Below are 22,946 nucleotides of genomic sequence, written 5' to 3' on the forward strand. Positions count from 1 at the left end.
GCAGATTTTAAGGGAAGAAGAAAGATAAGAAGATGAATTCATTTGTAAAATGAATAGCAAAAACTCTGTAATTAGAGCAGATGAAGAGGTAATTCCAATGATAAATTGTTTATTTAATAGACACTATTATCTCATTTATGAAGCAAGGATATATTCATATGTTTGGGAGGATAGCAGAGCCTAGTAGGTAGATGCCAGGCCTTGGAGTCAGAGGAAAATGTAAGTGCATTGTGATTCTTATTCATACTAGCTGTGTGAAAAAAAGGCAAATAGGGGGCAGAGCCAAGATGGCGGCATGAAGTCAGTATTTCTGAGAATTCTGAGCCCCCCCAAACCCCTCAAAAACAAAGGATGGCTCTAGCCAAAATTTAGCAGGGCAGAACCCACAGAAAGACTGAGTGATACATTTCCCCAGTCCTAGATAACTTAGAACTTCTGCTGAAAATGTGTGCTTCACCAGAACCAAGGGTTGGGAAAAAAGCTGTGGCAGGACAGTGCAGCCCAGCCCAGCCCAGTCCAGAAATCACCAGCAACAGCTTGAAGGGGTGGAGAGAGAACTCTGCTGCAACTGAGTGTGGAGTGAGGAGGGGGGTCACAGAATCTGCAGGGAGAATCAGGAGAAAGCAGCCTGCACCCCCAGAGGTGGTAAGGGAAGTCTGCAGAGATTTTTCTACTCTCCCTGGGTAGAACTCTTGCTGTTTGCCTACCCTACCAAACTGCATCTCTCCTTATAACCCCAGGGCAGAGGGCAGTGTTGTGGTCTTCTACATATCAAAGCACAGGCTAGAGACCATAAGACCTTGGAGGAATAAAATCCCAGTGAGGTGTCTAAAAAAAAAACAACAACCCCAAAGCCTTGGAGTGCTGTAAATTATGTAAATTAGTCTTGGGTTGAGGAAATGAGTAAACAACAGAAAAAGAAGGATCTGACCATGGAGAATTACTTTAGTCCCATGGAAGATAAAAACACATATTCAGATGATGACAAAATCAAAACCTTCATATCCAAAGCCTCCAATAGAAATAGAAAATGGGCTCAGACTATGGATAAGCTCAAAAAAAGACTTTTAAAAGCAATTAAGGGAGGTGGAGGAAAAATTGGGAGGAGAAATGAGAGCGATGCAGAAAAAGATGAAAACTAAATCAAAAGCTTGGTGAAAGATATACAAAAAAAATACTGAAGAAAATAGTAGTTAAAAATCAGTTTAAGCCTAATGCGAAAAGCAAAACAAAAGGCAAATGAGGAGAATTAATGCCTTAAAAAGCAGAATTTACCAATTGGAAATGAAGATTAAAAAACTATCTGAAGAAAATAACTAATTCAAATGCAAAATGGAACTAAAGGAAGCTGATGACTTTGCAAAAAATCAGGAAGAAATAAAACTCTTCCAAAAAAAGGCCAAAAATTAGAAGAAAATATGAAATCTCATTAGAAAAACAACCACCCTTGAAAACAGATCCAGAAGAAATAATTGAAAAATTATTGAACTATCTGAAAGCCACAACCAGGAGAAGAGCCTAGACTTAATTTTTCAAGAAATAAGACAGCAAAAATGCCCTGAGAGCCTAGAAGTTGAAAGTAAAATAGAAATTGGGAGAATTCACTGGTCACCCCCTGAAAGGGACCCCTAAAGATAAACTTCCAGGAATATTATAGCCAAATTCCAAAACTCCCAAATCAAAGAGAAAATTCTAAAAACTGCCAGAAACAGACAATTCAACTACCAATCTCCATAGTCAGCATTACACAGGATATGGCAGCATCCACGTTAAGGGATCGAAGGGATCGGAATATGATATTCCGGAAGGCAAAAGATCTTGGTTTAGAACTGAGAATCAACTACCCAGCAAAACTGAACATCCTCCTTCGGGGGAAAAGATGGATTTTCAATGACACAGGGTACTTTAAAATTTTCCTATCGAGACAACCAGAGCTGAACAGAAAGTTCGATCTCCAAGTACAGGACTCTGGTGAACCATAGAGGGAGTGGAAGAGACTAACTATGAGGAACTTGATTTTGAACTACTTGTATTACTGCATGGGAAGAAGATATTGATAACTCATATGAACTTTCTCATTTATAAGAGCTGTTAGAAGGAGCATATATAGACAGGACATAGGAAGGAGTGGAGTATAATGGTATGATATAATAAAGGGATGGAGTCAGTGGGTGATGGGGGAAAGTACTGGGAGGAAGGAAAAAGAGATGAAGAAGAAGCTGAGAGATTTCAGATGAGTCTATAAAAAGCTTTTTCAGGGGAGTGGAGGTGGGGAAGGCAAGAGGGAATGAGTGAGCCTTCATTCTCATCAGAAATGGCTCAGGAAGGAAATGACATACACACTTAATATAGTGAGGAAATCTGTCTTGCCCTGGAGAAGGATGGGAGCAAGCAGATGGGATGATGGGGAATTGGGGGAGGGAAGGGGGGCAATAGGTGATAGAACAGAGTGAAGATCCAGGAGAGGGTATTCAGATGCAACTCACTTTTGGACAGCATCAGGTTGAAAGGAGAGAGAGAGAATAGAATAGAATAAATGGGAGTGGGGAGAAATAGAGTGGAGGTACAGCTAGTAACAGCAACTGAGGGAAAAATATTGAAGCAACTTTTCTGGTGGACTTATGATAAAGAAAGCAACTCACCCCAGAGATAGAGCCAATGAAATCTGAACACAAACTGAAGTACATTTTTTTCTCTCTTTTCTTGAGGTTTCCCATCTTCTTGGGGGGGAGGAGGGGGTTTATGTTTATTCTTATGTTTACTCTTATAACATTCAATTTACATCAATGTATAGCATAGAAACAATGTAGAGACTGTCAGACAGTCTTCAGAGAGGGAGGGAAAGGAGGATGGGGGAAAATTGTAGAATTCAGAGCCTTGCAAAAAGTGATGGGTACATATTACTATTGTATATAATTGGAAAACAAATAAAATGTTAAAAAAAAGAATTAAGGAGTGGAAAAAACCCTAGTAAAAAATAGGAGCAGAGAAAGACCCATAAGCAGAATAAAATTAAATGTAAGGATATAAAGGAGGGGGGAAGTGGGTGGGGGTAGAAATGGGAGGAGACAGACAAAAAACAGAGTGAGATAGAATGAGCAGATGAGCTTTTTTAAGGTATCTCATTATGAAAGATTAGGAAGAAACTTTTTTTCCTTGTCTTAAATGATTTGGACTTTAAAAAAAAGCAAATCATTTAATTTTTTTCACTAATTAATAAATATCAAAGAATTTATATCCATATTATATCCCATATAAAATGCAAGCTCCTTATTGGCAAAGAATTTTTTTAAAATTTTTTTCTTTGCTTGCCTGCTGCTTGGCACATAGTAGGAGTCAAATGCATGTATCATGAGTAAATTTGATTACAACCTAGAAGAAGAGTTTCCACACCAGAAATTTTCTATACTGATAAAAATCAAAGTCTTGATCTCCCCACTGTGTTCATGAATGTTACACATTTTAAAAACAAAAGACATCAAAATAAAATAAACTTGCAATTTTACTGTTTCATAGTATCTTAGAGCATTTTGTGTACCAATTAAATTCTGTCACTGAACCAAATATGATTGTTTGTTACCTACAGCTGTTCTTCGTAAATCTGTCCATAAATTGCTGCTCCACCCTGGTAAGCAATCTGACACTTTCTAAAACACAGTCAGAAGCAAATCAAACAACCATTGAAGACTTAATCTTAACAAGATGAGACATTCAATGAACTCATGAGGATGCCATTCTTAATTAGAAAGGAAATAGCAAAACTTGAGTGTCTTGTTTAACAGGATTCACTGTTAAATTTGAAGAAAAAAGAAATGTGATTTTTCCTATCCTCTGGAAAAGTTTGCATTTCAAAGAAGTCACATGAAGATAGTATTTAGAGATAGAAAAGATTTATAGATATTTTTACAAATTGGTAAACTGAGTCAGAGATTGGGTAAGTAATATATTGAAGGTTTCATAGTTATTTAGTGGAAGAGTCTAAATAAAAACCAAGGTCTACCCACTTTGTAGATCGTATTCTTTCCACTATATCACAGAGTGCCAGTTTTTGGAGATATGGGTATTTACTCAAAGACTTCTGTATAGTACTGCAATTCTGAAGAAATTAAGTCATAAATTTCAAAAGACATTCATGCTATATAAATAGTGCGTCCATAAGTTTACTTAAATTAAATTAAACATATTCTCAAATAATTTCTGAAGTTTCTAATATTATTAATTAGATTAATATTAATATTAAGTCAACTTACTAATTACTTACGGAATAATCAATATATTCTCAAAGTGAAAAGAAAAACATACCATTGTCACCAACAAAAATAAAACTACTATTTTTGTTTTATTCTTTACTTTATATCTGTTTCCATATTGGCACTATGATATAAGGCACAGAGGGAAAAAAATATAAACACTATGCCCCCTAGAGTCACGATTTGATCAGTCACATCTCTGTAATGTAAAAGCATCTGTTGAAAATCACAAAGTTCTTTTAATGACCTGAGAATTCTCTCTGAAATAATGGCTTATCTTTTTTTAAGCAGTGATATTCAGCCTATAATGTTGCGTAGCTATGTGTCATAGAAAATAATCGTTCCTAAAGAATTAAAGTTAAGACTCATTAAAAAGGCAATAGTAAGCTCTGTAAAGAAGGTGAGTAAGCTTATATAAAAGCAATTACATAAGAGGGCATATCATTAAAGAAATGCATAACTGAAAAAAAAGGGAACCATAGTAAGAGTTACAGCTAGTGGACAGACTGCATACCTTTTGTTTCTATAAAATGTTAAGGAAATGCAAGAAAAGTCAAAAAGACAAATTTATAATATGATTAGAGGTCACATAGAATGTCCAGAAACAGATAGGTTACCATTTGCAACATGGTAAGAGCTATATTTGGTTCTATGATTGACTACTGCTGACATTTTTAATACATTTTATTCTCCCTTTCATTGGATATAAGCCTAGGTAAAAAGAGAAAGGAAATTATCTTGTGAATTACTCAAGGCATCTTTGTGGTTCACTAATGATTTGTGATGAGTATCTATATATTAGATTTGCTAATACCACAAAGCTAGAAAGTATAGCTAATGGCAGAGTCAGGATCCAAAATAATCCTGACAGGCCAGAATATTTGGTATTGTACAAGTATTGCAGACATATTTAAATTCTTGCATGTGAAATTTGCTAATGCCATATTAGCAATAGACTTGTTATTCTTTTGTTTTGTTTTGTTTTTGGAAGGCAATAGGGTTAAGTGACTTGGCCAGGGTCACACAGCTAAGTGAGTATTAAGAGTATGAGGTGAGTATCATATCCACTGTGCCACCTAGCTGCCCTGAGACTTGTTATCCTTAATCTGATAGAGAAAAACTAGTAGCCATGAGTAGAAAGTTCAAGAAGTAAGATATAAGGAGAAAATAAAATTAACAATTATAAATATCTATTATAAACATATGACTCAGCAGATACTGAATTAAGGTTCACCAAAGATTGAATGTCCACAAGGCCTTGTTCAAGTATATGTTGGTCAAGTTGAACCTCGAGGTACTTTCCCACTCTAAGATCTTATTAAAGGAAGGGACATAATTGTTGCTTAAAATCATGGGATCTTCGGGGTAACTAGCTGGCGCAGTGGATAGAGCACCGGCCCTGGAGTCAGGAGTACCTGAGTTCAAATCTGGCTTCAGACACTTAATAATTACCTAGCTGTGTGGCCTTGGGCAAGCCACTTAATCCCATTGCCTTGCAAAAACCTAAAAAAAATCATGGGGTCTTCAACTGAAAACATACTTATTGTGTATTCCAGTCCCAAGTACGAATCCCCTCTTTGGAATTTATGAAACACATCCAGCATCTCCTTGAAGATTTCTAATGACAGGGATCTTACTCATTCCAAGTCAGGTCATTTTATTTTGGAATAATTGGAAATGTTTAAAAATGTTTCTATTGAGTAAGAAAAATATCTTATTTCTCATAATATTGATCTATTTTTCCTACACCTATTTTTTAAGGTCAAAAATGATAACGGCAATTTTTTTAATATGGCACTTGTCCAAATATTCAAAAAGAGTTGCGTACTCAATATTACCAATTACACCAATCAATTAAAAAATGATCAGTAATTTGCTCTACCCAAGTGATTGTAGGTATGCACTATTCTCACATAAGGAATTCTCTGCTATTCATTGTTTTGCCCCTTTATAGGGAAAAATCCTTTTCTTGATTTGAGTAGTTTATAAAAACAGAAATGATAGTTTGCCAAAATGACTGATTTTGGTTTGAGAAATTTAAAATTGAAAAAGCAATGAAGTTCCAACTATATCATCAGATTGTTGAAGGCAGAAAAAAAGTAATATTAGCAAAGATACTCTGGAAAAATAAGTGCACTAATGTACTTTTGTTGAAGTTCTGATTTGGTTCAACTATCCTGGAAAGCAATTTGGAACTACAACTCAAAAGACAGTAAACTATAAATACCCTTTGATCAAGTAATACTCTTATTGGGGATATAGCACAAGGTATCAAAGACAAAGGGAAAGGATGAATATATGCAGAAATATTTACAGTAGAATGTTTTATTGTAGCAAAGAACAAAAAATAAAGTGGGTACCAATAAATTAGGCAATGGTTAACAAATTATGCTATGTGTATGTGATAGAACAGAGCTGTCCAACCTTACTTTTAAAAATTTTTATTGAAATAATAGACTATATAATTTGACTTGTCATTTTAGTGAGAACTCTGTGGTAGCTCAACTTCATTTACTAAAACTTTTAGTAAACCCTCCACATAAAATTGCCCTGCAGGTTGCATTTGGAACAGCCCTTTGATAGACTATCAGAAGAAAAGTCAAAAGAGTTACAGAAAATAAATTGATGAAAAGTAAAATGAAGAGAATAAAACTAATAATTTTGATGATTACTATTAAAATGTAAAGGAATACAAAACAGTTTGGAACTACATCCAAAAGACTATAAAACTGAGCATCTGTTTTGAACATTAAAACCCCTACTAAGTCCCTATCTGAAAGAGATGAAAGAAAAAGGAAAATAATATATTTGCCCAAAAATATTACAGCATTTTTGTGGTGGCAAAGAATTAAAGATTGAATTGATGCCTATCAATTTGGAATGACTGGACAAGTTCCAGTATATGATTATGATGAAATATTATTTGCTATAAGAAATGACTAGCAAGATAATTTCAGAAATACCTGGGAAAAACTCATATGAACTCATGGAAAGTGAAGGGAGCCAAACCAAGAGAAGATTGTACCCTATCCCAGCTATAATATAACAATGCCTGACTGTAAAAGACTTAACTAATGTCATCAAGACAGTTACAAAGAACCCTTGGAAAAAAATACTATCCACCTCCAGAAAGAGAACTGATGAACTCTGAATGAAGATTGAAACCTCCTTTTTTACAACTTTATTTTTTGTGTATGTGTGTTTTATAATATGGTTAATGAAGAAATCTTCTGCATGATTTCACATGCGTAATCATTCCCAAATTGTTTGCATTTTCAAGGAGCTAATATGGGTTTGAGAGAGAAAGAGATTTTGTATTGATCATTTTTTAATGACTGTACATTTTTACATTAATTGGGATATAGTTGATGAAATAAATAAGAGATTTTTAAAAAGATGGTAAGACTATTTTCTTCCAACAACCATATCAATTTTCTATGTACAGTCATTTTATAAAGTTTTCTACTAAATGCATGGTTTTTAATTACAACCCAATTTCTCAACCATAATTAATAAAACTATCCAGATTTTCTATATACTGATAAAATGAGAATTTCTCTAAATTATATCAAGCAAGCAAAGATGGAAACTATATGTGACTAATTCTTAGATACCCCTATTAAATTAATCAATGGAAAATACAAACTAAAATTTGAATGAAAGCAGAGGGAATCATGCAAGAGATGCCTTTTGGCTGATTGAAAAGAATCAGTACCCTATGGAGTTTGGATAAAACAGAAAGTCAATTCATATTCTGAATTCTAAAAGCAGTACAGTCAATAGTATATAGCAAGTTCTGCTAACTTCCAAAGGTAACAAAGGACTTTGAATAATCAATAGTTGTGATCTGCCTTTTTGCTTTATGTGCTCTCTGTTTGACCCCATTTTCTTTAGTACTCTAGGTACCTGTTGAAGACTGTGTCCCAGATTTTTAGGTAATGGGGGCTAGGTGAGTAGGCGCAGCATTCTGAGTTGATGTAAATTGTACATCATCTTTTGGATACATAAATTGTTTAACTGATTCTGGTTCAGGAACATAATGGTAAAAAAGGAGTATTTTTTTCATTTGTTTTTGACTGGTTATTAACCAGTAAAAGTGAGTCTTTGTCATAATTTGTTCTTGCCTGGAAGTCATTTAAGAAGGATGACTTATTGTAACCTCAGTGTGGGCGAGAGGCCATAGGTCCTCATCTGAATATCTACCATGTTGAGAGAGTTATGACATAGCTATTATTACTTTCTCTCTTGCACTTTTTAAAAGATAATAGGAGAAATATAAAAGTGATAACTACAATCTTGTGAGCTTCAAATTGTAAGGAGAATTAAATTTTATTCTTGGTTTCATCTGACACAATTTTTCTTTAATCCATTATTTTGCTTCCTTGGGGTGCTACAGTAAAGTCCAAGCTGGAATATGCAGGAACCTAGAAAATTGGGGTAAAGTTCCAAGAGATCTCCTTGACCAATCCAGCAGTCCCAGAGATAAAAACATATCTACTCATTATTCATATTTTATGGAAATGAACTTGAAAGGAGTACTGCTATGTAGAAAATGTTTTAAGTTTGATCCCACTCTCCTCAGGGACTGAAGTGATATAGGTAGGATTATGACCCCAAAAATAGGAGGGAAAGAAGGAAAACAAATGGCATACTTCTATTTTCTTATGTTTTCTCAATAAATACACCTTTGTACAAGCTAATTGTGTTTAATTGGCCAAATAGAGTGGAGATGTTAATCACTGGTGACTACTAGTAGGGAGAACATAATCATTCAGCACCTAGCAATTAAAGAATAGATGTTGGTTAATGACAAAGAAAAAGAGAGAATAATAAATTGTAAAATTCACAATTTCAACTACATTAAATTGAACATTTTTGCACAAATAAAATCATTAGAAGGTATACAGAAAGATGGGAATCAATTTTCACAGCTAGTATTTTTGATAAAGGATTCATTTCTAAAATATAAAGAGAACTGAATCAATAAGAATACAAGTCATTCTCCAATTGAAAAATAATCAAAGGAAACAGGTGGCTTTCAGATGAAGAAATTAAAACTGTCTATAAATATATGAAAAATGTTCCAAATCATTATTGATTAGACAAATGAAAATTAAAACAACTCTGAGGTACTACCTCACACCTATCATCTTGGTCACTATGACAAAAAAAGTAAAATGATCAGTGTTGGAGAGGATGTGGAAAAACTGGGAACCTAATGCCTTATTGGTGGAGTTGTGAAATTCTCAATCATTGTGGAGAACAATTTGGAATTATTCTCAAAAGGCAATAAAATTACACATACCCTTTGATCCCACCATATTAATACTAGGTCTTTATCCTAAAGGGATCATAAAAGAGGAGAAAAGACTCACAATTCATAATTATTTGTTGATTTTTCTAGATGTAAGAAAGTTTTAACAATGCAAATTAAACAGAAAAATCTTGTGCATTTGTTTAAGTAAATTTTAAATGTGCATGTAAATAAATATTTTTGATGATGTAGTTAAATATTTATCAGCACAATCCTGTACTGTTCTAGGTGATATCAACAAAAACAACAATAGTAATAATAAGAAAACTGACTGTCCATTACCTCAGGTGAGTCACACAATATCTCTAGGTAGTGGTGTGCCTGTATCTCATAGGGGACCATTTCCATTGGCCCTTCCTCTTCTCTTGAAAAATTCTATTCTTGGTCTCATCTGACACAATTTTTCTTTAATCCATTCTTTTGCTTCCTTGGATCATGAAAAAAGATCCTGCCTATTTTGAAATGGAGAGAATGGACATTTTCCCCCAAATTAAAATCTTGAATGATATTTTTGTTTCAACAGGATGTGAATTCCATCTTCAAGACTATTAGATGTCCAGCTCTCTCTCTCTCTCTCTCTCTCTCTCTCTCTCTCTCTCTCTCTCTCTCTCTCTCTCTATCTATCTCTATCTCTATCTCTCTGCTTTTTATACTACAAAGATGATGACATTCATCTGCCCTCCTATTATGACTCTTCTTTGGGAAAAAGGAATAAGTGTAATAATGCTCTGCCTTGGGCAGAACCAGCCCCCAGACTGAGATAGATCTATGATTACATACAAAGTATTCTTTTCATTATCTCCTCTGAAGTAACAGTATTTTTATTTTTGTTGCTCTTCTTCCAGTCAGTCAACAATATTTTTTATTACGCACTTATTCTGAGCCAAACTCAGTGCTAAGTTCTGAGATAAAATAACAAAATCATTCCTTCTCTGGAAGACTTTAAATTAAATTCTAATGCCTTCCCTCTGTTAATTATTTTCTATCTATTCTGCATGTAGCCTTCTTTGTATATATGTATTTGTATGTTGTTTCCTCCATTAGAAAGTAAGTTCCTCAAGGACTGACTTATGCCTCTTTTTATATCCAGTGCCTAGTTCTTAGTAAATAGTAAACACTTAGTAAATATTTATAGAGAATATATATGGAACATAGATGAAAGCCCCTTCATACCTGAACTAATTGAATGATTTACTTTTTGTCAATTTGTCAATTTATTCAGATGAAGTACTGTTCCATATATATGTAGTTCATAAGGGTACATTACTGTGTTTAAGGAATCTAAGATTTGGGCAATTTTCAGAAGAAAATCAAATTTAATGATTTTAATTACTCTTTTGAAGGATAGCAAACAATCAATAAACTGTTCTTCTACCAACTCAGTCACATCAAATGAACAAGAAAATTCAACAATCAATTTTTATATTCCAGATCAAGGTTGGTTAACCTTTTTTATCCTGTCAAGGGCTAAAACTTTAAAATTAGCCTGCTCTATTTAGTCTAACATTTAATTAATTCATCCCTAGATTTATTGAATTTTGAGTCCCACCTGCAGATGCCTTGGCAGTGCCATATTAGATGATTATACAGTCCTTGGTTCAGAGGTTCTCTCTGCTGTTCTAGACAGTATATTATGAACTTTAGATACAAAGAAAGACAAAAGCATTCCATACTCTTAAGGTCCACAAGAGTTAATAGAAGAGATGATATAAATATCAATATGAAAAGATTTATATAAAATGTAGATAAATCTCAGAGGGAGGGCATTGATATTAAGGAGAAATTTGGAAAGTCTTTCTATAGAAGGTGAAATATTTAGTTGAAATTTGAAGGAAGCAGAGGAAGTCAGGAAGTAGAAATATACAGACAAGAATTCTATATATTATGATCAGCCAATGAAAATTCAAGATCTCAGAAGGTAGAGTGTTTCTTATGAGAACCAAAAAGGAGGCTGATGCCATTGTGGCATATCATACTTAGAAAGAATAATATTTTTTGATGATTGAACTGAGTTTATTTATTTTCTAATTTACACCAGATTTAATAGCTTGATTTATTTTTTATTTTTATTTTTATCTCTTTTTTTGGAGAATTTTTATTTATTTTCATCCATTTGTATATGTATATTTCCAAGTTACAAATTTTCCCCCCACTCTAGCCTCCCACCCACCTCCTCTCAGTTGGGAATAGTCAGGTTAACATTTTGCATATATATTTTGTTAAAAATAATTACAAATTAGTAGTTTTTGGCATGAAGAATTAGCAATAAGGGAAAGAGATACATAAGAGATCATTTTTATAAAGTGTTCATCAGATTCAGTAGGGGTGTTTGTTTCCTGTGCATTTTGTTTTGTTTTGTTTGTCTTCCTCTGGTTGGGGCTAATATAGTCCATAATCTGTCAAATACAGTTGTCCTAGCTCTCTAGACTGCCGAGAGGGGGTTGCTTCCATCAAGGTTGCTCATCTAATGATGTTAATGTGTAAATTGTTCTCTTGCATGCTCCCTTCACTGAGCATCAGATCCTATAAGTCATTCCATGCTTCTCTAGAGTCTAAACATTTATGGTTTCTTATAGAACAACACTATTCCATAGTATTCACATACTATGACTTGTTTAGTCATTCCCCAATTTATGGGCATTCCCTCAATTTCCAATTGCTTGCCACTACAAAAAGGACTGCTATGAATATTTTGGAACATGTAGGACTTTTTCCATTTTTTACAATTTCTTCTGGATATAGTCTAGAATTGGAATTGCTGGATCAAAGGGCATGAAGAGTTTTATTGCTCTTTGGCCATAGTTCCATTTTGCTCTCCAGAAACTCTGGATCTGTTCACAACTCCACCAGCAATGCATCAATTTCCCAATCCCCCCCCAACAACCTTTTTTTCTCATCTGTATTAATCTAATAGGTCAAGATAATACCTCATAGTTGTTTTAATTTGTATTTCTCTAATCAATAGTGATATGGAGCATTTTTTTCATGTTTATATAGAGCTTTAATTTCTTTATTTGGAAACTGTCTACCCATATCCTTAGACCATTTATCAGTTGGGGAATGACTTGTGACCTTTCAAATTTGATACAACTCTCTATATATTTTAGAAATGAAACCTTTATCAGAACTCCTGGTTGTAAAGATTGTTCCCCAGCTTTCTGCTTTTCTTCTAATTTTGGCAGGACTGATTTTATTAGTGCAAAACTTTTAAATTTAATATGGTCAAAATCATTCATTTTGCAATTTATAATGTGCTCTAATTCTTGTTTGGTCAATAATTTATCCCTTTTCCAAAAATCAGATAGATGGAATTTTTTTGTCTAATAATTTAGCTATGGTATTGCTATTTATGTCTAAATTCTGTACCCATTTTGATCTTATTTTGGTATAGGTTGTTAGATGTGGATCTATGCCTAGTTTTTGCCAAACTATTTTCCAGTTTTCCCAACAATTTTTGTCAAATATTGAGTTCTTATCCAAGAGGCTACTTATGTTCATACAATCTCTGCGTTTTTCTTGGGAGGTAGATTCCCAAGTTTTTAATGTTAACTACAGTAATTTTTTTTTTTAGTTTTTGCAATGCAATGAGGTTAAGTGGCTTGCCCAAGGTCACACAGCTAGGTAATTATTAAGTGTCTGAGGCTGGATTTGAACAGGTACTCCTGACTCCTGGGCTGGTGCTCTATCCACTGTGCCTCCTAGCCACCCCTAACTACAGTAATTTTTAATGGAATTTCTCTTTCTATCTCTTGTTCTTGGATTTTATTGTCCATATATAGAAATGCTGATAATTTATTGTGGGTTTATTTTTTAATCCTGCTACTTTGCTGAATTTGTTAATTGTTTCAAGGAGTTTTTTAAGATGATTTTCTTGAATTCTCTAGGTATAGCATCATATCATCTGCAAAGAGTAAAAGTTTTGCTTCCTCATTGCCTATTATGATTCCTTCAAATTCTTTTTCTTCTCTTATTGCTACTGCTAGCAGGGAGTATGGTTTTTGAAGACTGTAAAGAAGCATACAGACATGCAATTAAAATCAAACAGAGAATTTTCTATTAATTCCTAGAAATAATAGAAAACCCTTTATTGAATGGTTAGTGGTGCTATGATATGATTTAAATGGAGAACACTTTGAAGAGATTCGAAGTAGCAAATACCTCAAAGTAATCAGTGGAATACTGTGACTTCTATGGGGGCATATTTATGGAATGTGTATGGTTTTCTTGAATGCCCACTTGATCTAATCTATTCTCCCCAGATAGTATATTCCTTTATCTACTATAAGAATTGTCTAGGATAATTTTGGAGTTAAGGTCAGGGAACATCTGTTTTATCTTTATGACTTATTAATACTTGCATATAGTAAATAGCTTAATAAATGCTTGTTGAATTGAAGTTTTCAGATAAGATCATGGTTAAATTGAGTCAATAATCTCTGAGTGATGATTCAGGGGCTTTTCCCTGAAGAGTTTTCTGACAGCTTCTTAGTAGACCCTTTTAGCCTTTTTATGTCTTCTTAGTTATGTGTTGAAATTTTGGAATTGTTTGTACCAAGACTCACAGAATCTCCATTAAGAAGAGTAGTAATTACTGCAAGTAGCAATTGATTTTGCAAAGAGTGGGCATACGCTAAACTCTACTAGCACAGTTGTACTGTGCTTTTAAAAAACCGTTTATGCAAAAATGAAAAATTTATACAAATGAATAATGAGACCATCAGTCTCAGGTGAGCAGTATGTGCCCAGAGTAGAATCACTCACCAAATTATCTTATAAATAATAAGCTTTTATATAAGCCAGCACATGATAGTAGCTCTCAACTTTACTAGATAAGTTAGTTTTAGTCTGTCTGAGCCTTTGTTTTCTCATTTGTAAAATAGGAATAAGAATACTTGCATTGGAGATTATACAGAGTGATTCTGAGTAAATTGTTACTATTTATAATACTTTGTGACTCTTAAAATGCTTTAGGAAAGTAATTATAATTATAATGCATTTCATATATGAATTCCTATAGATAAAATCTGATCAAAAACAACTTTATAGGAGCACAGGCAGTGCACAAAGTGAGTTGTACTTATATATCTTACAACCATACAGAAAGAAAATCACAAATTTTAATTTTATAGCTAAATCTATAAGAACCCACAGAACTACAATCTTTGATTTTAAAGATGATGAAGCACAGACTCAATGATTTGTCCAAAGTTATGCAGTGTCAAGTCAACATGCCAAAAAATATTTAATTCCATAAGATATTCAGGCATTATGTTAAATGTTGATGCTTGAAAAAAAAGAGAAAGAGAGAAAAGAAGGAAAGAAGAAAGGAAGGAAGGAAGGAGGGAAGAAGGGAGGGAGAGAGGGGGAGAGAGAGAGAGAGAGAGAGAGAGAGAGAGAAAGAAAGAGAAGATAAATATAATGTATATTCAAAGGTAATCTTAGTGGCACATACTGCCACATTACCTGCCTACATTAGTAAGGTCCTTAATCAGAAAGAAAGTCTGTTATAAAACAACCTGCCTTCTTCTGTACCTAGACTATTCAGAAGCTCAGGGGAGAGAATAACAATTATTACTCATCTATGTAATATTGGTCAGCTAGGCAAAGGATATAGTTTTTCCTTAAGAATTCCTTTTAGGCCAAATATCTGATTTGCATATGATGAGACCATACTGAGGACAGAGAAAGGCCAAGGGGGTTATTATTATTAGCTTTTCATACACAAACTAGTATTAGAAGTTATGCTTCTAGTTTCAGTGAAAACTCAGCAAGCCTCTTTTGCATAATTTAAGCAAACAATTGAACAAATAAACTCCATTCTCATTATCTTGGCCTCCTTAGTGGCAAGGCAGCTTGAGGACCAGAAGGAAACTGTTTTATAATGAAGGGTGATCATAGGAGGGCAGAGGTGAAAGTCAAGGGAGAGATGGAAAGATGTAGCTGAAAGCCTGATAATGAGGGTGAAATTTAAGTACTGTAATTACAAGATACCCAACTGTAAAAAAACATTCTTCTCAAGACAAGTTTAACTGTTTGAGAGAAATCTCTTTCTGAACCCTTCTTTTTTAAAGAAATTTTTTGGAAATAACTCTTTGTCAATGCTTTAAGTAGTTCTTATATAACAGTCAGAAAAGGTGATGTTTAGATGAGCCAGTGAAAGAAATTCCAAGGGATGAGTTGGCAAACATGATTTCAGTGCCATATCTGCTATGATAACAAATGCATCTGCTGTTTCTAGAGAATGGATTTGGTAAATAGAACCTGAGTCATACAATTGCTTGTTTTCTTGGGAAAGATTTATTTTTCCTCTTGAAACTTTCTAGAGATCAACTGGAATGGAGTCAATTTCTACACCAAGCTAGTCTCAATTGCAGCAGCATTATGGGCCATTTGTTAAATGAAATATTTATATAGATTCTTCTCAGACATTTCTGTGCTCCTATAGATCCCTTAATCATCTTTTGTGGATCCCAAATGCCTCTTATGGAAAATCTAATTTTAGCAATGTGCTTACATTTTCTCTATTTATTGAGTCTCTTAATTTTTCCTTCTATTGGAAGTATTGGTAGTGCATAAAATTGGGTCTACTATATTAACTTTTTCTGGTTAATTTGAAATTGGTTGATTTTGGTTGATTCAGAAGCCAGAGAAAGTGATATAAGGATACTCTTAAGGGATTTCTGAATAACTTTGGAATCAATTATGAAACAAAGTAAAACAATGTAACAGACACTCTCAGCAAGTCATGCTTGTATCAAATAATATGCTGTGCTTTATTAGCCAAGAAGAAATTTGAGATGAGCATAGGTTCATAAGGGCTATTTGTCCCCTATCTGTGGTAGAGTATTCCAAGCTCATATTAATGTGATCAGCCACAGATGGATACATTATATCTTGACCCCAATATATTGTCACTTAAGTCCTCCTCAAGTCAAAAGGACAATTAACCACAAGTTTTTTTCTCTAGTTATGTAATTCCTTAAAACCAACTTACATTCACTGATCTTACTAGTCATTTAATTAATTTGTGATCATTTTTTTCTCCAAAAGCCATAACACATTAAAAATGCATGCTAGTTTTTGTTTAGTGCTTTAAAGTTTACAAAGAACATCCCTGGCCATAGCTTTGATATAGTTCCACTCTTCCATGTGTTTATTTGTATTTTACAAATGGTTCTGAATACTGTAGTAAATTAGTTTATGTATATTGCTAAGGTCTCTACCAGATGATATAATTTATGTCTATGATTTTCTGACCACATATATTATCATGTGTGATTCATTTGTCATGTGATTCTGTTCCTTTTTTAGAATTTAAAATTGCAGCCTCTTTTATAATCTCAAAACAATACCCATTAAGAAAATATTGAACAGAGAAGATAATTTAAAAATTCCTTTTAAGAATTTCATGAAATGATTAATAAAAATAATAATAGCTAACTTATCTGACACTTTAATTTATACAAAGCATCCTTTCATCTAATATCACATTTGATTCTCATTACAACCTCTGACAATTGTTTGCTATTATAATCATTTGATTGATAAGGGAACTGAGACTGAGAGGTTAACTTACTTTTCCACTTTCACACAATGAGAGTCTGTGGCAACATTCAAACTCTAGTTTTCCAGACTGAAACCAGCACTCTATCTATCATTAGAAAGAGAGAGAGAGAGTGAGATAGAGAGAGACAGACGACAGACAGAGACAGAGACAGAGAGAATAGATGAGTGGATAGAGAGCAAAGAACTAAGAAATAAAAAAAATCAAAAAGATTCTACTTTTCTTAAGAAGGGGGCTGCAAGGGGAATAAAAGTATACATAGGGGAATAAAATCAATAGAGAAAATCTAGCTTTTAAAATTGTTAATGAATTAGGATATCTGTGCCTAATTGATAAACTAGCTGCCCCCACTTCAAGCTGATCCCACCCAAAAAGTTTCTAAAGTTTGACATGTTTGCAAATCCTAACTAATAGGAGAAGAGATATAGAATAGGGGTTGGAAACAATGCAAGGTTCAGTCAATGCATTAATTTGGGAGGAGGGGCAAAAGAAGATGACATCACACAAGAAAGAACTGTATAAGCCTTTGATATTAGAGTTAGGACTCTAATTAAGTTCATCTTACAAAATGAGTGGTGAGGTAGAGTTAGTACCAGAGCAGAGAAAAAAGCAGGCAGGATTAGCCAATAAAAATTAAGATTCAAAATCTGAATCTTAATGGTGGGTGCATTTGAGGAATCTTAAGTGGAGTGTCCTGGTTTCAGAGTTCTTCAGATTACTATACTATGATTCATTAGGAGGCAATGAGGAGAACACAAGAAGGAAGATGCTGACAGCTTCCAAGGCAAATAGTTTTTCTGAATCTGTTACTAAATCCCAAATTTCAAGGTTTACCTAATATCTGATTAAGGGATACTGAGAAAAAGTCTTCTACATGATAATTGTTTTATTTTATTCTTATTCTATGTTAATGAAATTTATGTTTTCATAATTAACCCATATATGCTCATCTACTGAAATTTCTCACCAAGGAAAGAAGAGTATTCTTGGTGACTGGGGCTGAATAAATATTCTAATTTATTCAATCCACATGAAAAAGAGCATGAACACTGATGAAAGGTACAGACTGAAAACAGAAGACTCTAAGAAAGTACTAGCAAATGTTTAACATCAAGCTCCCAGAAATAAAAAAATATGTATATTTTACTTTTATAAATTTAATCTGGATTGTTAAAACTTTCTCCATCACTGTCTTAAGATTAGAAATCAACAGAACAAAACATGAAGTAAATTTCCATAGTATAATACCCTGAAAATTTTGTAATCAGCTCTCCTGAATCTTGGACTCAGATTATCCTTGGATAACATCAACTTCCGAAATACTACAGAGAGGTTCAAATTTCCTCTGGAATTTCCCTCTGATATTCAAGGAAGGGCAGTTAGGTGAAACAATGGATACAGTCAAGTCAAGAGTCAAGAAGACTCATCTTCCTGAGTTCAAATCTGGCACCATACACTTACTAGTGTGATCCTGGGCAAGTCCCTTAATACTCTTTCTCTCAGTTTCTTTATCTGTAAAATGATATGAAAAAGTAAATAGTAGAGGGATTGGGATGGAGCATAGATGGTGGAGCAAAAGCAAGGATGGCTTGAGCTCTCCCTCAATTACTCCAAATATCTTCAGATATGGACTCTAAACAAATTCTAGCATTGTAAAACTCACCTAAAGACAGAGTGAAATAATATTCTGACTGAAGACATTTTAGAAAGTTAACAGGAAAGGCTTGTAGCACTAGGGTGAGAGAGGAATATGGTCCAACACAGTCTATTTCAGCACAGACTCTGCATCAGCAATCCAGGAAAAGGCCAAGGAAGCCACTAAATCATTATTAGCAGTTTTTTCTGGAGCTCTTAGCTCATAGAACTTAAGGGGGGGTCAAACAATTGATAAGAAAGATATTAAAAAGTCACCTTTGCCAACACTGAAGGATGACTGTTGTTTCACTCATACTCAGATCTGAGTCACAGTGCTGGGAGGCAGTCCGAAGACATGGAAGAGTACTGGCATACCAGAGCTTGAAGCTGCAAGGGCTCAGGGGCCCTTCTCATACTTCCAAGGCAGAAAAGAGAATTTGTGGTCACTCACAAATCAAAGCATATACTAAGAGAACAGTAAACATGTCTCCTTAGATCATATCACATTGAAAGACCTGAAAACCTGCAGGTCCCTAGAAGTATCTCTGAATGCAGCTAGCTGCACAAAATCCCAGAGGCTTGGAACAATGTGCCCTTCACCATTTAGGGTGAGCCTTACTTTAACAAAGAGTTAAAATTCAAGTAACAGAATGAGAAATTGAGTGAACAACTGAAAAAATTTCTGCCTATGGAAAGTTGTGATGACAAGAAAGATCAAAAATACAGATTCAGAAGAAGATAATGAGATCATAGCTTTGACATCCAAAATTTATGAAAATATAAATTGATCAGAGGCTATAGAGGAGCTCAAAATATTTTTAAAAATCAAGTAAGAGAGGTATAGGAAAAATTGGGCAGAAAAAAAGAGAGTGATTCAAGAAAATCATGAAAAGGAGCAAAAAATGATGAAGAAAATAACACCTTAAAAACAAACTAGGTCAAATAATAATAAATGTAATGCAAAATATCTATGAGGACAGAGCTCTAATAGACTTAGGAGACTTGCTATAGACAATGCTATCCACATCCATAGGGAAAAAGCAAAACAAAACAAACAAACAAAACTCACAAAATCCAAATGACAATTGCATTCTCTTTTTTTTAAAAAAAAAGTTCTTCTTTTCCTTTAATTTTAATTTCCCATACAGAAGGTGACTAATCAGTAAACATGTTAAAAAAGAAAGGTCTATGTATAATATTCACCAGACTGTTTACTGCTGAAGGTAGGGGGATGGGAAGGGAGGCTAGAAGAAAATCATGAACCTTAAAAATATGCATATGCATGTGGATGAATGTTGAAAAACTTTCATAGTATAGGAAAAATAACATAAAATATCAATTGGACAAAAAATCTGAGGAAAAATTTCCTTAAAAATATCAAATTGACCAAATTGAAAAAGAGGAACAAAATTTCACTGATGAAAAATTCCTCTTTAGAAAAGTAGAATTGGTAAAAAAAAAAAAAGGGAGACAACAAAATCTCATTAAAGAAAATAATACCAAAAGAAATGACAGGAAAAGAAAAAGAAATAAAATACCTTAAAATATTAGAATTAAGCAAATGAAAACAAATGATTTCATGAGAAATCAAGAAACAATAAAAACAAAACCGAAAGAATGAAAAAATAGAAGACCACATGAAATATTTCATTGAAAAAAACACCTGAACTATAAAATATATCCAGAGGAGATAATTTTGAAATTATTTGTCTGCTTGAAAGTTGTGTCAAAACAAGAGCATGGTCATCATCTGTCAAGAAATTATCAAGGAAATCTGCCCTGACATTTCTGAATCAGAAGATAAAATAGAAATCGAAAGAATCAACTCCTGAAAAGATTTCAAGCAATCAGAAACAAACAATTGAATTATCATGGAGTCAGAGTCAGGATTACACATGATTTAGCATCTTCTACATTAATGTATAGAAGGGTTTGTGGATTACAATCAAAAATCAACTACCCAGTAAAAATGAGCATATACTTTCAGGTGAAAAGATGATGATGTTTATCATTTGTTCTCAAAGAAAGATAATGTCATCAGGAAAGTAATGCCATGACAAGCACATGAATTGGATTTGAGTATGGGGTGCTGTTTACTAGTCACATTTTCTCCTCTAGTGCCATCTAGATTCAGAGGCCACATATAAATCAGGATACCTGGAAATGGCCCTGAATGTGAGACAATCAGGATCTTACCCAAGGTCACTCAGCTAGTAGGGGTCAAGTGTCTGAGGTCAGATTCAAACACCCTTCGTTCTGATTCCAAGGCCAATGCTCTATCCATTTCACCATCTAACTGCCCCTGGTGAAAAAGATGGACATCTAATTACATAAGGGACTTTGAAATTTGCCTAATAAAAAGACCAGAAGTTAACAGAAAATTTGATCTTCAAATGCAAGACTCAAAAAAGCATATAAAGGAAAATAGCAAAGGGAAATCATAAAGGACTTAGTGATGTTGAACTGTTTATAAGTCCTACATGGGAAGATGATTCTTATAATTCACAAGAAATTTCCATAATACATATATAGATATAATTATATACATACACCATACCTGTAAGTAGATAGAGACAGACACAGAAAAAGAGACAGAAAGAGGGGCAGAGCACAAGTATGAGTTGACTATGATTGAATGATACCTAAAAAAAGTTAAATTACAGGGTGAGAGAAGAATGTACTGGAAAAAAGTGAAAGGGAGAGGTAGAATGGAAGAGGCAAGAAAAAGTTTTTTACAGTGCAACAGAAGATGGAACATATGAGGAGTGAGTGAAATTTATCCTTTACAGAATTGGCTTAAAAAAGGGAATAACATATACTCTCTTACAGGTCCCTACTAGTATTTTTAAATACAGTTAGTTGCATAAAACCCCAGAGGCTTGGGAAAATGTGCCCTTCACCATGTAGGGAGAGCCTTGCTTTAACAAAGCTGGGTTGGGTATAGAAATCTCTCTTATCCTACAGGAAAATAGGAGAGTAGTGAATAAAAGAAAAGGGATGATGGAAAGAGAATGTAGATTGGGAAATAGGTAGTCAGAAACAAAACACTTTTACACTTTTGAGGAGGAATAGGGAGAATGGAGGAAGGGAAGGGGAGGGAGGGGAGAGAGGGAGAGGGAGAGGGAGAGGGAGAGGGAGAGGGAGAGAGAGAGAGAGAGAGAGAGAGAGAGAATATAAAAAATAGTCATAATAGAATGAAGGAAAATACAATCAGAAATGGTAACTGTGAAAAAAATTTGAAACAGGTTTCTCTGATAAAGACCTCATTTCAGAAAAGACCTCAAGTTTATAAAAATGAGCCATTCCTCAACTGATAAAAGATCAAACTATATGAAAAGTTTTCCAATGAGGTTATCAATGCTATCTACAATTACGTTAAAATGTTTTAACTAATTATTGATTGTAGGACTGCAAATCAAAACAATTCTGATGGGCTACCTTGTACCTATTAGAGTGACTAATAGTACAGAAAAGGAAAATGACAAATGTTGGAGAGAATAAAAGGAAAATGAGACATTCAATGTACTGTTGGTAGAGTTGTGAAGTGATTCAGCATTCTGTACAAGAACTTGGAACAATGCCCAAAGAGCTATAAAACAATGCATATCTTTTGACCTAGCAATGCTTCTACCAGTTTTGAATCTCAAAAGAAATGAAAAGCAAAAAGTAAAAAGACTTATAAGTACAATGATATTTATAACAACTCTTTGTGATGGCAAAAACAATGGAAATTGGGGGAATATCAATCAGTTGGGAAATGGCTAAGAAATAGTGCCATAAGATTGTGATGTAATGCTGTTCTCCTATTAGAAATAATGAGCAGGATTATCTCATAAAAACCTGGGAAAATTTACATGAATTGCTAGAAAGTGCAATAAACTTTGTAGAAAGTATTGACAATATTGTAGGATGATCAGCTGTGCATGACTTAACTTTTCTCAGCAATGACTCCAGTCAGTTCTGAGAGAAAGAGTTGATTTTCAGAACACAGATTGAAGCATTTATTTCCTTTATTTTTATCATTTTTTCATGTTTTGGGGCTATGAAGGGGTCTGTTTTCTTTAATAATATGACTATTATGGGAAAAAGTGACAGGATTAGATATTGATTTCTTTAAGAATCCCTTCCAAATCTAAATTGCAATGATTCTTTTAGGATTTTTTAAATTTAATTTTAATCATCT

The sequence above is a fragment of the Macrotis lagotis genome, chromosome X (assembly GCF_037893015.1).
Source record: "Macrotis lagotis isolate mMagLag1 chromosome X, bilby.v1.9.chrom.fasta, whole genome shotgun sequence".
NCBI lineage: Eukaryota > Metazoa > Chordata > Mammalia > Peramelemorphia > Peramelidae > Macrotis > Macrotis lagotis.